Source organism: Corvus brachyrhynchos, unplaced genomic scaffold, assembly GCF_000691975.1.
Source record: "Corvus brachyrhynchos isolate BGI_N302 unplaced genomic scaffold, ASM69197v1 scaffold101, whole genome shotgun sequence".
NCBI classification, from domain to species: domain Eukaryota; kingdom Metazoa; phylum Chordata; class Aves; order Passeriformes; family Corvidae; genus Corvus; species Corvus brachyrhynchos.
The window spans coordinates 13,676,042-13,693,399 of record NW_008237239.1 but is presented as its reverse complement, the minus strand read 5'-3'; the positions used below and the strand labels follow the sequence as shown (position 1 = coordinate 13,693,399).

Genomic DNA, 17,358 nt, shown 5'->3' with positions numbered 1-17,358 from the left:
ACTGATGGCTCTTGAGACAGCGAGAGCGTTCTTTGTGCCGTGCCGTGGATTCGCTTTGATTTGGCACCAGCAAGGGCGCCAGTGCTAAACTTCCCTTTGCGGGGTGCTGAGTGAAAGAGTAACTCTGTATCGCGCTGCGAGCGAGGGCAAACAGCGAAGCGTTCTCCTCTTGCTCCGTGCTGTGCTCTCCCAGTAAAGAAAAGCAATTCATTACCCCGGGGGATGGTTTCTACGCCCACTGGAACGTGACATTCCCCACAATTAATTATTACATAAGTACCATGTCAAGGATGCCATTGATATTACGGTCGTTCTCTCAACTACAGCAATGACAGCAGTAGCTCATATCTAGAGTCTTAAAAGGATGCTGGTTCATTTCTGTTCCAGCTGCCAAGTCCGTCTCTCAAGAGCAGCCTGAGGATGTTCCGTAGCCTTGGTGGTCGTGGACTCTCTGTGAAGAAAGACTGAAGCCTGGGACTGTTTACACTCTCCTGCTGCAGCTGGCCTTGTCTTTTTTCTAAGAATCAGATAATGTGAAAGGATATTGGGCCACATGTGTAAGCTTTTAATAGTAGTATTTGGTAGACAAGGCTTACACTCTTTACTGTAACTCTTTGTATTTCAGTACTGAGTATTAAAAAGCTACTGCGTCCTCTTTGATCCCTTCTGAATGGCGTGTGGGATGGTTTGTGGTTGGTTGGTTTGGCTGGGGTTTTTTTGTGAAGTTGTTCATAAAAGTCAGTGTCTGTGTGTCTGTCTCCCAAAGCTGTTGCTTTCTCTAGACAGACCAGACAGCAAATAGATCTCTAATTTGGGATGGCAGCTTGCCAGACTGTTCACATTCAATGAAAATGTGGTGGACCATCTGAAACTAGGAACTATATCATCAACAAGTAACTCCTGGTACCCTAGTCACTGTGAGCAGGTGAAAGATCTAGAAAAAAATCACTAAGCATTACACAGTAAGCACTAAATAAAGCACTTGTAAAGGACCTGTAAAGTAGGTTGAAATTTCCAGATGGCAGAACTGAGTGTGCCAAGTTCTGTCCCCATAGGGCTGATGTGTCTGCATCAGTGTGCTCTCACCCTTAAGTTTGGAGGTTTTTTATTTGAAAGATAAAAATATTGAACTAAATATAGACTAAACTAATCTGAACTAAATCTAAACAAGGGATATGTTCATTCCATAGCTTAACCAAATAGTTAATTTGGGATTATTCCCTAGTGGTTTTGAGTAGGCTTAACCAAAGTCTCGACTGGAAAATTGAAGGAAGTTGAGGTTCAGCCCTTTTTGTGTGCCAGTGCACTTGAAAAGGTAGTTCAATGCTGGCAGTCCTTCTTTTTCAGCCTTGCTTTGTGATACAGTGGCATCTGCTTGTGAAGGTTGCATGTGCCATTTGAAGGGCTTCGTTGTGCAGCGTAGCGATGGCGTGGTGCAGTGCAAACCTGAGCTAAATTGTACTGTCCCAGAGCATTTCAAGGGAGGCTGGTGTAGTTATTAGAGAGTGGCTGTGTCTTTTACTAGATTGAGCCATACAGAGGAAGAAAGGAGAGAAGTGGGCAAGCTTTCAGGAGCACAAGCCTTTCTCCTTCAGCTGCTTTAAAAAAGAAATTCTGGAAAACTGTATCAGTAAATTTGACCTGTTCCTGATATTGTGTTCTCTACCAAAAGCCCGAATTACTTCATTAGCTTCTAGAAATGTAACAGCTGCTAGTTTTCCATTTAGCTGTTCCTGGTTACATGCTGCTAGGGACACACCTGTCAAACAGAATGGTGTTTGGGCCCATAAATGTGCAGTTGCACAGTTAATTGCTCAAATTGCAGCAAAGCAACCCTGGGATATATTGTCTGGAGATAACACTGCATCTCCTCTGAAGGGGGAATTTGCAATGCTTACGTCACCATTTAGTCACCTGGATGACTGTATGCTGAGAAGAAAACAGGCTTCTGAATGAGCCACCAGAATATTGCAAAGTGTACTGTAACCTGAAGAGAAAATCTGCACTGATTGTACATCTCTGCAGTGATGTCCTGCACTATGCTAGAACCTCCCTGCAAAATAGTAAAATAATCTTCTTAACCTAGAAAAAAAAGTCCTGTGATTTGAAGTGAAGCTTTCCTGGAATTTTCCATGGCTTTGAGGTGGTGTCCCCTATCAGAAACAACCTTCCAGGAAGTCTGTGAGCACTGAGCAGTATCAGTCTGTGCATGAGTCTTGCATAATAAATGCCCTGGGCTGCAGAGCTATGGATTCTACTCATTCCCATCCCAGAATGTGAGGTATTTGCTCAATGTACTGAGTGTCCTCATGGAAGTTTTTGGGATGAACCCAAACAGCTACGAGGCATAGAATGGCTCCCACAAGTTGAAGGACAGAAATGGTCTGTCAGCAGCTGGAGAATATTTTCACAATGCAATCCAACTACTAATAGAGTACCTTAAACCATAAGCTCAGAGCTTAACTTTTTTAACCCAGGTGGACACTTAAAAACTGTGGTTTCAGCAGAAACATAAATTTGGCACCAAATTTTGTCCTTATTCTTCCTGTCAGCCCTTTGCTTTCACACAGGTAATAATTAACAGCTGTTCTTCAAGTTCCGTGATGGCCCCATCTCACTTCTAAGTGTCAGTTACTCTGTTACCTGAAAACATCTAGCTTTTTAGCATAATCAAGGCATTCTAAGTCTTATGAGACTTATGATGGTCCACATACATTTAACAGCTTAGATCTATTGAGCTTATTTTTAAAAAGGCACCATGTATTTTCTATTGCCTTCTATGTCTGGAAATCATTTTCAGGGCAGACTAGAAGTTGTTTCTGGTGGAAGCTGTGTTCCCTGACTCAACAGGGCTCTTTGTTTTCAAGGAATAGAAATAAAGAGGATCTCTTTTCAGTTTCCTTTAATTATAAGCCTGAGGGCACAGGGGAAGGAGGAGCGATTTCTGTTTCTCAGTAAGATGTTTGCGATTTAGTTCTGCCTGGAGGAGTTGCTGTTTTGTTGCTAAATGATAATTGCACCTTTCCTGTGGCAGTAGAGGAGACTTGGCAGTGTTGCTCTCGTGATTTGTGGAGCTCTCCAAAAAGTTAATTGGGAGTTTCTTCTGTGACTTGAACATGATACTCTCCTTCACAATCATAAGGATTTCCTTGTGGTATGAACCAGGGCTGAATGTCAAGTCAGTTCTTGCAGTCTGGCTTTTTCATTCTGGAGAGAACATGATGCATTTGAAATGTATTCGAGATACCATTTTCTCATTAGATGGTTACGTTACGCAAGGTGGAGAACGGCAGTTACCCTTAAAGCTATTTATTACACTCGTGGCTGTGAATCTAATGAGGGAAGATGGGATTCAAGAAGGGACATGATAGAAGTTTTTGTAGAAGTGGGGATAGTCTGGATGATGAAGGTATATGAGAACATTAATGTTTAAAAAAAGATTATAAATCCCTCAGTGTGTGCAGTTCTGCTGTTACTTATGCACAGCCCTGGATCAGGCATAGGCACTAAGTCGGGATCCTGTAGTCTTCTTCATGGGAGTCTCCTGTGTTTCTAGCAGCACCAAAGTAAAGGATTCATGACTTTTTGGGAAATAAAGGAATTACTTGGTCTTATTCCTTGGGTGATAACTTCCTTTCTCTGAGGGAAGCAGAATTGTCAGTGATCATGATGACTCCTCTTTTCAGACAGAAAAGAGGAGTAAAGATGTGAGCAAGAAATTTAGGATATGTGCAGTCTGCCACAGGGTGCTTTGGGTAAGTTGTTCAGTGCTTTCTGACAAAGAAGGTGTATCATGCCCACCAGGGCAACATGGTGAGCATGATGTTAAGGCTGTTTATCATGTAAGTACCTGAGAGAATTAGAAATTGCATACTAAAGGCTTTACGTGTTTCTGTGACCATTTACTGCATTCTGCAGAACAGCTACTGCAGCATCTGTATGAACTGAAACAAGGTAGCTTTTCACAGATTCTCCTGTAGTCTAATAGTCTCACAAATGTATTTATTCCGTTTGTGGCATTTGTTACTTGATTGAAAATTTGAATAATTTATCAAAAAAGATGCCTTTTTATTTCTTTCTTAAATCTTGATAAGAGTTCAAAGCATTCAGTTGTAACAAATTTTCTGATGGTTTACTGAGAATTAATCAAAGTTTAATTCATATAATAATGCTATCATAGCCTTTAATTTAATATGAAACTACTTCATAAGCCTATTAATTTCTAATTGACATTTTGTCAATTGACCTAGTCCATGTTCAAGGTCAGTGCAGGATTGTTACCTGGTAGTGTTTGTCATGACAGAATCAATTATGGAATTTATGAACTTTTTGTTCTTGCCACAGCTGCCAACAGTGCAACTTGAAAGTTTACATTAAATGTGGCTCTCAAAATTCATAAATAGATTAAGCCTTATTGCTGTGTTCTCCATTCTAATCCTTCCTGTCCTCACCCACCTCACTCTCCACCCTTAGATCAAAGTTTCCTAGAGTGTAAGGTCAAAATGTTTCACATAAATCTCCTCGATGGAGCTCAGCCTCTTTGAAACTTTTGTTCTCTTCTGTTTGTTTCTTCCAAAACTTCTTGTTGCTTCCTCTGTATCCACTGGGTCCTTTTTTTTTCCTTTGCTCTGTTACTTGCCTTTATCTAGGACTGTCAGTGGTCTGGAACTCTGGTGTTCAACTGTTATTTGAAAAATGTGGATAACTTTATTAAGTTCACAAAGTGGTATACTGTAAATCACAATGAGAAATACATTTTGCAAAGCGGGCACTGTTGTGTAAAGAAGTTAAAACAAGCTAAAACCTCATTGGTTTCCCCAAAGGCTCCTGTTTTTATAACTGTTTAGGTTTGTAAATTCTTTGGAATTTCTCTTTTGCTTTGGAATGCCTAACTAAATGTGAGATGTTGAAAATGGACTCAGTAGATCATGACTACCATTTTGAAGCTTCCATGGAGAACGGGTCACTGTGGAACATTTCTCTAGTGAGCACAATGCTTAGCAGAAATCCTAAATCCGTTACTCATTCAGCTGAAAGCACAGCAGAGGCAAAAGCGATGCATGAACACGTGTCAAGGCAATAGACTTAAATGTTATCACAAGTTGCCCCGTGAGAATTTAATCTTTAGTTTTGTTGGCTTTTCTGCAGTTTAGATCTTAAAATATTTTTTAAATGAATGATTCTGAGATGGTATCTTCTTTCTGCCCTACGTTTAGAAGTAATGAAGGTAAGGGAAAGTCATTTTCCAAATGGGGCATGACCCTCTCCCTGTTGAGCTCAGTGTCATTTCTTGCTAACTGAAGGGATGCACGACTGGGTGGGTAGGTTTTTGGGTGGCAGAGTTTGTTCCTTCTTGGTTTCCTTTCTTCCCACAGATTGGTTGTTATGTCTATGTTGTTGCAAAATCAGGGTGTTCTAAGGTTTTCTAATTAGCTTTTGTCTAATTGGCATACTTTCTGGAACTGGAGAGATTTCCTACAAAAGCTTGGTTCCTCCCTCATCCCAGTAACATCACTAAATTAGTTTTGAAAAAGCATTTCAGTGCTACCATATGCCTAATTATAAGTTGATTTTTTTAGGCTTTTAAATTTGATTTGTGTTACCAAAAGTGAAATGATTTTTAAGGATTGAGTTGCATACTGCTTGAATGTTGCTCAAAAATCCACAAAAAACTTACTTTTATTTAATTTTCATATGAACTATCATTGTTTTATTAGCACTTTAGAAACATGAATTACAATAACTTGTCATGGTAGTTATGTCCTAAAAGCCCTTTGTAATCTGGAAAAAACCCAATTTTTTAAACCTTTGTGCTACACTAAACAGAGTACTTAAAACTCAGCCTGATTTTGCTTTAACTTCTCTGATTCAGATTGCTTTCAATAGCTGTGGTTACAGTGTAGTGCTCTGCCTACCCCAGGGTAGTTATGCTGTCTTTAGTGCAATCTTTGTAAGGTCTTGAAAATGCAGATGAAGAAAGCCAGGTTTTATTATTTTGCTTCTTGAGAACTGCTGCAGAGTTTTGTTGTTTCATGATTGCTGTTCTGCTTAAATGCTAAGTTATTTTGCACTGAAAAGAAACATTTTTCAGCTGTTGAAAGTCAGAGTGCATCTTTAATAATGTTATTATGATTAATTTTTATGCTTGTCAGTTCTCTGAAAAATATAATTTCAAATCTAGAAAGGCACAGGTTTGTTTACTTAATGATCCCTTAGAATGTATTCCCATGTCGCTGAGATCGGTGGTAACAGGATGAGGTAAGAATTGATTATTCAAGGTAAGATTTTGAAGTTCATTGAGAGTTTTAGCACTAGTGGATGATATTCTGTACCAAATAAAGTAGAAATTATCACTTACTTCAGAATGAGTTTGGGTGAGGCCGAATTAGCTGAAAAGGTCTGTTTTCACTTCACTTGGAATATGAGGATTATCTGTTGACATACGTATTTAAACCAAACTGGTGTGAATACAAACCAGATGTTTCTTGGGAACATTTTTGTAGTACATTTGAACCATAAAACAAGGTGACACATATTTTAAATGAGTATTCCTGATTGCGTGTTGAGGAAACGTGTGTTCTAAGTGTTACTTTGCTATTTCTAAGTGGTTAAGAATCTGCAATCTCGTATAATATTAAGTGCTGTAATGAAAATCTAGATACAAAATAGAATGACCTTCTGTGTAAAAGCAAATAAATCATGTTTGATTTAGATCTTTAAAACAAATAAAACTCTTTTAAAATTTTTTTCAGCAATCATTATAAAGGCTTGGTTAAATCTTGATTTCCATACCCATTCTCACTGAGCACAAGGGAGGCTGTCAGCAAGTAACTGGTGATGTGTAATGAAGAATCTAGGACTGAAAAACACATTAGTATTGTGGAAGTGTTCCACACTTAGTTTCATTGATACAGGGGTACCTTCACGTTATAAAACTTTCACTGTCTTATTAATTTCTTCCTGCAAGCCCTCCAAGTGGAGATAACCTCTGTCCCCAATCTTACAGTCTCTTCTCCCCTCATGAACGTGTGTCACAAGGCCAAGGCAGAGGTGGGACATAGTGGTATTGGAATGTGTTATTGCCATAGGTGTAGACTGATATAATTCCTAATAACAGGAGCAAGGAGTGTTACTTGGAGTTGTTTCCACTTTTTTATTTCCCCCTCACACACACACACTTAATGTTTCTCAAAGATGAGCTTGGCAGTTTCTGGTTAATTGTGTTCTTTAGCATTTTGTAACTAATATTCTATTATGATGATACTCTAATTAAAAGTAAGACTTACAATTTGGACAGTTAATTCCTGTAAACTGTCCCTTTAATGTGTTGTAACGTTAGCTCTTGAATCATTCAGTCACAGGAGTTTGGTGTTTATATGATTGGGAAGATGACTCACATGGTCTTTGCCTGGTTTTGCTAAATACTCAGATTCATCAAAGAGCATTTCTCTCAGAACTGAAGCAAATTAAAGGAGAGTTGTCGCACAGAGGAAGAAGTACTTTCTACCCCTTCTTCAAGGTCTCCTTTTGTTTCCATTCTGGGAAACAACATACAGAGAACATGCTGAAAGCCACTAGTACCCTTTTTGGGTATCTTCAGATACCTTTTCTCAAAATCTTAACTGTTTACGAAAACCCTTATTACATCTGACACTGTAAATCAAATCAGTCCTTTTCTGCAGTACACTGTGGATGCCTATTTCATCTCATTGTGCACATGGAGAGATCCCAAAGTTATAAATAAACTCGTGGTAGCCATATGTCATGGCAGTGTGTCTAGTTTGGATTTTTGAGGCACAGTTGGAATACATAGACAATATACAGGCTCATATTGCATAGTATAAACTTAAACATTTTTGAAACTGGGAAGTTCTGGTTCTTTGACTCCATCCTTTTCTAAACATGTACAATAGGCTTACCCTATTCCATTTAGCTAAATTTGGTAAGAATATAAACTGGCCATAAAAATGTAGTAACAACTTGATCCTGTACACTGAACTAGAGATACAGTAGTTCAAAATGCAGTTGGCATTTAGGTGCTTGTATAGCTTTGTCAGTCCACTTCAGCTGCACAAAGAGTGTGTTCACTTAGCAAAACGTTGAGGCTGATTCTTGTTTAGGTTTGTTCACACATTTTTTTCCCTCTCTTTGGTGATGTTAACTCTGCAGAAAGGCAAGAGCATGTTAAACATCATCAGTTTATTGGGTGAATAGACCATAGGTATTAGCAGATGCACTAACAGGTCTCCAACAGTGACAAGGGTTTCTAGCACTGTTTGCAAAGCCTGGGTCTATAAATTCTGACCAACACGAAGCTGAAACAGCTGCCAGATTTACTGGCAGTTAACTCTGTGAGTGCTCACAAGTCTGGGAATCTGGCTATTCACAGACAATGTGTCCGTTTGGGAACTTCAGTCATATTCATTTAGCATGTAGCCGAGGGTTTGGTATCAATTGTTTTGGGGTTGGGCTGTTTTTGCATCGTGGCTTGTTTGATCCAAGTGCTATTGAAAGCAGCACAAGTCTCTCCATTGACTTGGATTAATTGGTCACTCTGTGACATATAAGCCAGTGTTGATTAATTCCCTGCAGTTCCTACTATGAGCCCACACAAAATAATGGAGAACCATCAGTGGCGGTTGTCACTGTTAGTCAGTTCCCATGAATACCTCATTGTTATTTTCAGGCTGAACTCCTCAATCCTACACAGTATTATAAATAAGCCATGTAAACAAGAACTTCTTGTCACATTATTAGAATAGTAGATGCAATGTTTGCTAAACTTGGAACTTTCCCAAAGTCATGGTCACAGGTTCATGTGACATGTTACAAAAGTTGCTGATTTCATTGTTTGGTTTTTGAACATGACTTTTGACTTGTAGCCCGCTGAATGTTGCTGCAGCCTGTAAGCAGGAGGGCACAAAGGGTGGGGTATTTCATGAAGGTTTGTAACTGTGACTCGGCTTTTGCAGAAAGGTGTACTCATTTCGTTTCTCCTGCTTCCTCCTGCTTATCAGGAAGTGCCCTACAGTGCTGCAGTAAGAGAGCACTGCCTGTTTAAGGAACGCCTTCAAAACTTACTAGAAATAGTGAACTGTAGAAAAATAAAGCAGTAACCAGAAGTGTTCTTTTCTTAGCTCTGAAATTTGGGGGAAGTACCCATGCTACAGTGTTATTTCTTGTTTTAGGAGCAAAATGTCTATCACTTCTCGTATATAAATGTCATAAAACATTGGACAAAGTTGAAAAATTTTAACAAATATTTGCTGGATAGTATTGTCTTACTGAGGAGATAAAGTGCCAGCTTGTCATGTGTTTTTAGACTACCTTACTATTACATTACTTACATTACCTTAAAATTTTTGAATAGCATGCACAATACAGGGGGGAAGTCACCCTTTTTTGTAATTCTGCAAACTAATTACTTGGTCACCCCTTTGTATCATTGCAAAGCACTGTCACTTTGAGGGTTGGTGCAGGTTTGGTCAGGTTCATACCTCCTAATATAGACTGTGATTCTCAGGATGGATGAAGTATGTTTTGAAAGTCATATAAAGAAGAATTATGGACAGAGAGTATAATTTTTTCCTTTTTAGAGTTTCTCATTCTGTGAGGTGCCTTCTGCTTTTTCTCCCATTTTGCCTTGTGTATCCATCCATAATTTCACATGATGGAATAGAGAACAGGTCAGAGTAGTATACAAATAAAAGTCAGTATAAGGAACCATTATATAAATGTGCATCTCTTAGGGAGGATGGGCTGCTTTTTCTGTAGCAGAAATACTTACAATCTCTTTGATTAATGTTGCTGTTGTCTTTAAGCCTAGGAAAAGAAATGTATTAAAGTAGATTGTAGAGTGCATTTTTGTTCTGAGCAGTAATGTTGCTTTAATTCTTTATAAGAGGCAATTTAGGTAACAAAGCACGTCTTAGTATATTGTATTGATGTCTCTACTCACAGGTTAAGTTCTTAGAAGGAAAATTTTGATGTAATGTCTTTAATCTTCTTAGGTATCAGAGTTTTTCTTGCTTGAAATCTCATTTCCTCCCTGAGGAAAAAAAGAAATAGAAAAATGCTTTGGTTTTTTGGTTTATTTGGGTTTTTTTGTTGTTTTTATTAACATGTAAGCATGATCTTGTACTGATTCTACATTTAGGAGCCTTTTTTTGGTCTGCCTTGTCCTCTGATACCTGCACATGAGACAAGAAAGCAAAAAGGTCTTGTCTTCCTCCCTGTGCACTGTTCCTGTGTCTCATCTCTTCGTAGCCACCACAGCACCCTCTGTGTTCCTGGCTCCTGTACAAGGCCTGAGCACAAGAGTCATTTGAGCAGTCAGAATGCTTTTGTGCACAGACAGCCAGCTCTCCTGGAATCATTTAAAAGGACTGCATCAGGACCAAAATCAGGGAATTTGGAGGACTGCCCTGAGTTGTGCTGATGGTTGTACATGACCCTGACCCTCACTGGGAAAGGTACAGGCCACTTCCCTTACATTGTTCTACCGCTGCTGGCATAGGAGAGCAGTGGATCTGAGTTGATGTGGGCAGTCTGTAGGCGTTGAGAGAAACCACAGGGTAAGGATGGCAACCACTGTGAACTTCACTCCAGACAATATTGCTGAGGTTTTTTTCTGCTGTGTAACTCATGTCCTCCTGTTAGCCCAAAGAGGCACCACAGTGCAAGGTGGTGGTGGGATAATGTATCCGTACAAGAAATCCACTCATTTTTGTGTGGCAGGGTGAGCACAGGTGCACATTTCCTGGTTCTTTTATTACAGTGGATTTTGATGCTGTCTGAATTATTAGTGGATTGTTTATTCTCTAGAGGTGAAAGTAATTGTGAATATTGGTGAAACACTAATAGCATATGAGTATTGTAAGCAAGTAGCCACACTAGGAATTGGTGGTGTGAGCAACTGATGAGTTGTGTAAATTGATCTTTACCTGTCCTTTAATTTTCCAGTGCCATATCAAGCTAGGTTGTTAGGTTTTTTAATGTATAGATAGGACTTAAATTCATGTCAATATTTAACTTGCAACTTGAGCTGAGATTACAACAAAGCCAAATCTAACATGGAATTTCAAAGGAGCCTGTAAGAGAGTGTGTCTCTTAGATCAAATAGTAAAGGTTGATCTGACATTCCAGTCTCATCCATGTATGGGCCTTTTGAAGAATTAAAGTATTAATTCCAGTAAACATAAAGGCAAAACCTAGGGAACTGAGGGCACTGATCATCCAAGCATGTTGAAGACTACAAGGAAGTGTAGTTACACATTTGATTTGTTAATCTTGTGTAAGGATTCAAATTGTATTGTTGTTGTAAAGAATTGTTGTTGTAAAAGTTTCAATTCCATTGAGCTTCCGACTGCCCAAAATAGACCATTTTGCCAGCCACCTCTGAGCTGTGTGCTGCCCCACCTAGATCTCTGCAAGTATCTCAGGAAATTATTCCAAAACTAGAACAGGCATGTCTAGATTATATTGCAGCCAGTGTTATGACTGCATTTATAATTACTGTGAGTTAACATAATTCTTTCCTTTATGAGGACAGCTCTTGGAGAAACTTCTCTTTGATTTTATTGTTTCTGTTGGTGTAAGATAAAAGCCACTCAGACTGAAGGAGTATAAAAGCTTTTTCTCATGAAAAAGAATGGTATGCCAGTATGAACACATCTTACATGAAACTAAAAAGTAAGTCAGTTGCAATTCACGCTTTTAAAATTCTAAGCGATGATGTATACAAGAGGTTGTAAAGTAACTTTTAAAAGGACCTTATGATGCATGCATCTTGTGTAATTCTGGACATTCTAATTACAGAATTATTTTTGCACATACCCAGATTTAGTCATGTGTGGATCAACTGTAGATAGCTTTGTAGATGTTTTGTGGTAGGGAAGTGACATAGCAAGCAGTATAGAATGTAAAACAGAAATGGGCCATATTGAATTAATCTTTACTGTTTAACTTAAATTCATAAAGGATTTAGTTACACTCTTAAATTCACTCATTCTCAACAAGCAAGAATTTGAACATCACTATTTACAGTAGAAAAAAGAGGCTTGTTAGAATACTAAGTGACCTGAAATTTTCTAGTCTAAGTATCATTTAATCTAAATATACCTATCAATGGCTCAAAAAAAGTCAAATGCACACAGCAGTGTGGCTTCATGAGAATGCTCTTCTGGGAGCTATTGGTGTGCAGAATTTCTATTAGTTTCCCATGTGAAAGTGATCTCTCTCTTCCCTTAATAGCTGAGCATCTATATCCATGGCCACCCTCAAGAATCTTATTTTACCTCTTGGCTCTGTGCACTGGGAGGTCCTGTTGGTGTAAGTGAATATAACTATGCCCGGGAAAAATAGGATTTCTGGATTCTTGTTGTTCCCTGTGCTGGATGTACAGTGCCTGTTCTTTTATTGCTCTGAATGCTGAACAGACATTTTCTTCAAATATTAATCCTGCACAGATAAATCTTCCTCCTAGGTCAGCAGGAGTGTTCATGGACAGGCTCGATACTGTTCTGCACTTCTACTTTTAGTTACTGTTTAAATGGCCATCTATTTTACCTGACAATGTTAATTTTTCACATGAAATCAGGCAGTTCTGTTCCACTGATACCAGTTCAGGATTTAAATATTTTTCTTAACACAATGTGTTATACATTATTCATAATTATAAAGTATAGTTACTTAGTCAAGTACCTCTCAAAATATATACAGAACTGCTCAGGGTAACCATCCAGTAATTCACCATGTGTGCCTATGCTAATCTAAAACCTTATCTCTTCTGCCAGGTTTTTCACAAAGTAATCAAACTCACTTTATTTTGCATAAAAGATTATTTGGGTTTTTAAAAAACCACTGTATTGATATCCATTCTTTACCGAGCTGGTGCTTTAGATGAGCTCCAATCATACAGTTTGGTAACAAGTAATTTATTTTATGCCTATGATATTTTCTATTGGTTGTAAATTAAATTTATTTCTCCCATTCAATATTTTCTATATGATTTCTAATCAAGGGTTCTCTCATGAAGAAAAAGAATCCAGGGAAGTTATTAAAAATCACCTGGCACAGATAATGAATTTATTTCCTTATAGTAGGTGTTGCCCCATATCGTCACGTGCAAATGGAACATTTTTTACAAATGATTGATTATTAGAATGGCAGAGCATCTTACAGAAACAACAGTCATTTACAGTAAATATTTAGTTTTCGGTCTTGTGTTTTAGTAAGGCTGTTTGGAAAGAAAACAAGTATTGGGATTTTGTGTGACTCACTGTGGTAGGTAATTCTTAATCTCTGAAGGATATACATTCTACAGTCCTTGGAAAGTACACTGTTGATTGTATAGGAATTGCTTAATGCATTCCCAAACACTTGATTAGTAAATAATGCTCTACCTAAGTGAATGTTGCTTACAGAGAAATTCCATGCTAGGTATGGTATTCCACAGACTGAAATGTAAATGAGAATGTGTTCTGTTTTTCTCGAGTCTGTGATCTGGAATGACAGCATAGAATGGAGTTATGTGCCAGAAGCTCTTGGTAAAATCCAAAACCCCCACAAAATACGTTTAGTTTCATGTTTTGTTACGCATTCTGTATGTGAGCAATGCTCATCCATGCTTGCAAATCTTTTAAGATGTCACTGTTATTACCAATGTGGATGTCTGGAAAATGTATGCTAACTAATGTATACAAACTTGCAGAGGACGTATTTCTGATGTTGAAATAGTACAGTTAATGAAATTGCATGGTTTTGTGGCAAGACTAGCAAAAATGTAATTATTCAGAGGCAGGGTTGTGAATTATTTTGGTGGGTTTTGACATTAAACCTGAAGTTAAGTTTGTTTCATGAAGCAGAAAATCTGCTTTTGGAGTGAAATATATGTAAACTTATTCACAGTATTTCCTCTCACTGCCAATCATTCTTATACCATGTGTTCTAAACTAAACAGTCCAGATTCCAAATGAATGCTGATGTCTACAGTACAAACATCTGCTTTATCATCCTTTAGTACTGGTGAATTATTTCCTCTGTTCAACTCTGAGTTGTCTGTGGAAAAATGTTCTGTCTATGAATTGATTATGTCCCGTTATCCTTGGTTACTCTGGCTGCAGCACAGTTCTTCACCATGTAAGATGCCATGTGGGTATTTTAAATCAAGCCTTGCTCTGTTAATAGCATTTAAAGTTGTTACTGCTTTTGACAGGAGTGTTTTCAGGTTTTCATAGGTGAATGTACTAAATAGGTTTTTAGGTTTTTATAACCTGCTTTGTCTAGTTGAATAACACATTAAATATATTTTTGCCTTCTCTGGTTTATTCCTCCTCCTCTAATCCTGTATTGTCTGAAAGTCGGCTGTAGAAACCTCTGCTAAACTTCTCCTAGAGTGACTTTCTTCATGAAAGTCACATCTCATATTTAGTTGCTTACTTCATCAGGCTTACTTGCTTAAATGCTCTGCTCTGTCAGTGCTTAACAATTTAATCCTTTACAACACTTAAGTATTGCATCACCCATGTAAGATTTAAAAAGCCGGTGACCCGGCTGGGTAAGTCTAGGAACCCCATTTCTTTGAGTTAATGGAAGTTCTCTTGGACAAGTTAATTTTCCCTCCTGTTTTTATTTATGGTTTGAGCCTTTGAGAGTTTGGAATTTTCTGAAAAGAACTGGAAAGAGGGGTTCTCTGATAAACATGAAGGAGGCAGGATCAAAGTTTATGAAAAAGAGTTCTGCATAGAATCAAATACAAGAATTCTATTGGTTTATTTGTTGAGGTTTTGTATTACAATTGTGAGATTAAATTCACTCTATCAAATGAGAAATAAATTACAGTCTCCTTTTTGTGCAGATCTGACATCCTTATGTAAGCATAGATCAGGTCTTTCTCTGACCTCATACCCAGTGGTTTTTTGGTCACATTTTTTGTTTTCTGCCCTGATTATATATTGAGAAGGATATCATTACACAGGCTTTTCAAAAGATTTCCTTTGCAATGAACTTGCTGCCAGGCCCCTGACAAAGATCAGTAAATGTATTCAGCTATATTTATTAATTCAACAGTATGATATCAGTGACACTGTCTGAGCAAAGTAAGGTCTAACACTCAAGACAGTAGCATTTCTGACTACAATGTCTTGATTTTTTAATGAAGGCACACTGTTTATTCCAAAACTTCAAGGAATATCTTCAGTATAATTTTGAAATTTCCACTGATTGTCTTTATAAATGAAAAATCTAGTTTCTGTTAAGTTTATTTAATTTTATTTTATGTATCTTAGCTCCTTGGAGCATTTTGAGGTAGTTAAGAAAGTCAGAAGCCACCACATAAAACAGAAAAACAGGGACTTGTGGTTTGGGAATAAGGAATAATGAAAGTAAAGAGAAGTAATAGTTGCTGAAATGGATGAAACTGGGATTGGTGAAATGAGGATTCTGGTAGGATTTTTTTGTTGTTGTCAGAAGACACGATATTTCAAATGTAAAATGTTTTGTTAGATTGAAAAGAATTCTTGTCATCTTCTTGAGAAGCAGATGAGCTGCTTCATTTAATTTTGTTTTCCAGCCAAGCAAGCAAGAGCCTGAGGGAAATATGGGGATACACAGTTATTTCATTTACAAAAGTGCAGCTATTATGTCTTTATTTTCAAGGCCTCCTTGTGCAGGAAGCTTCTGCATTTAAAGATCAACATTCACTGCTTCATGTGTCCCAAACTAGAAAATATTCCACACCGGGTGTCTTGTAATATCTTGCAGTGAGACAACTTTCACATTGCTCCACGTGCAGGGTTTCATTTTGCCACTGTACTGTGGGCAGAACTATTGCCAGTAGCCAAACTGTTTGGATCAGGAAAGTGCTTAGAAATCCATTGAGCTGCTTGCAGGTTAGTCGAGAATTTTGGAGCTGTATACCCTGTGAAGCTGCATTCTGCTATTCCAGTCCTTTTTGCCAGCACGAATGGTTTTATGTGGACTGGCTTACTGGTAACTCAGTTATGTCAGATATGTTTCATATGTCACATTATGCTTTACTGTTGTAAATAACCCATTTCTGACTTGTTGGGTGAAATGGCTGAAAAATATCAGCTACCTCTGGCTTTAACTGCTTCATTAGTGTCAATAAAAACTTGGATTAGAGGCATCCACTGACTGTCTGTGTTGTGGGAATTGGTATTAGAAATTCAGTATTTGGAGTTTATGCTTTGGGGAAGGTGCAGTGGGAAGCTGTGATACAGAGGTGCCTGAAAGAATCCTTTTAGGGTCAGCAAAGATTCTTTTCAAGGTTGTTAATCTCTGTATCCCTGAATTGTGTCTACATAGCTGCCTAAATGATTTCTGCAGTTTCAGCTGGAGTATATTCCCCAACCAAAACACTTGTGTGATGCAGCTGTTACCATTTGCCCCGTGGATGCCCACCTTTCAGTTAGGACTGAAGTAACCTCTGGCTAACTTCTAAGATAGCTGCACTGGTTAAAATTCTTCATGCTCATGTGCTTCAATACTAATTAGGCTTTTGGGCTTATTAACATTATGATTACTGCATTTTGTCGAGACATAGGGCTGTCCCTCAGGAAGTCTATCTGTTGCATTACAGTCTTGCCTAAGGCATGTTAGCCTGACAACTGTATTGCTAGAGTTTGGAGAATTTGGTGTAATCAGCTATTGTTGCTAAAATGTTTAATTCTGGAATGTAAATGTGCAGGAAGACTATGAAAGATGCATAGTTTTCTATTAGACATTATTAAATTTCAGTATTTTTAAAAATTCATACATGCAACTAAAGATACATAATCATACCTTGTTCTTTTTCATTTTCTCTTGAAAGTGCTCATGTATTTTCCTCCTCACTTAGCAGTCTCAATTTTTCCATCACAATGGCATGTTCACATTTGAGAAATGTCACATTTTTCAGGAGAGCTTGCTTTTTTTTTTTTTCTCTCAGAATACTTGTATCTTACCCACAATTTGTCTGGTAGCTCCAGAGAAGAGGAGTGCATGAGCTAAAACAGCCCATTACAGTTCAGCTCTTTCCAGGGTTCATGTTCTTTGGTGAAGAACCACAACATGATGAAGTACTTTGAGGTTAGTGTGACACTTGAAGGCTGATTTTTTTTTGTGATGAATAACAGGTCCAGATTTTACCATGAATCTGCCTGTTACAGAAATCTGTGACAGCCCATTTTGCCAGTTTTTGCTGTTATCACAACCCAGGTGTACGAGACTAGGGACTGATCTCTATCATGCAAGATCTTATGGAGTATGTCATGTGAATTAGGGTAGTATCATTTTGCTTCTCCAAATGTGCACTTGGCTGGAGAGACTTGAGAGAACAATGATAGATGTTCCCTGCTG

The 17,358-nt window shown here is 38.1% G+C and overlaps 1 long non-coding RNA gene across 1 annotated transcript in view; it reads left to right on the top strand.

Moving 5' to 3' along the window:
* Positions 1 to 6: 6 nt before the first annotated feature.
* LOC108445600 overlaps positions 7 to 17,358 on the top strand; it is a 48,420-nt gene continuing 31,068 nt past the window's right edge. Inside the window, exon 1 of the long non-coding RNA XR_001860531.1 lies at positions 7 to 557. This is a non-coding gene — a long non-coding RNA (uncharacterized LOC108445600). The remainder of the gene's footprint in view (positions 558 to 17,358) is intronic.